The sequence below is a fragment of the Myotis brandtii genome, unplaced genomic scaffold, assembly GCF_000412655.1.
Source record: "Myotis brandtii unplaced genomic scaffold, ASM41265v1 scaffold230, whole genome shotgun sequence".
In the NCBI taxonomy this organism is placed as follows: Eukaryota; Metazoa; Chordata; class Mammalia; order Chiroptera; family Vespertilionidae; genus Myotis; species Myotis brandtii.
The window spans coordinates 3,687,844-3,688,117 of record NW_005358650.1 but is presented as its reverse complement, the minus strand read 5'-3'; positions in this window follow the sequence as shown (position 1 = coordinate 3,688,117).

Below are 274 nucleotides of genomic sequence, written 5' to 3'. Positions count from 1 at the left end.
ACGGCCATCCGGCCATCAGCCCCTCACCCAGGCTGGCCAGGCACCCCAGCGGCACCCCCACCCTGATCCAGGATACCCTAACCAACCGGCCAGTCGGCCCCCACCCGTGCACCAGGCCTCTATCCTATATAATAAAAGGGTAATATGCAAATTGACCCTAACAGCAGAACCACTGGGAATGACTGGTCACTATGACACACACTGACCACCAGGGGGCAGATGCTCAATGCAGGAGCTGTCCCCTGGTGGTCAGTGCACTCCCACAGGGGGAGCT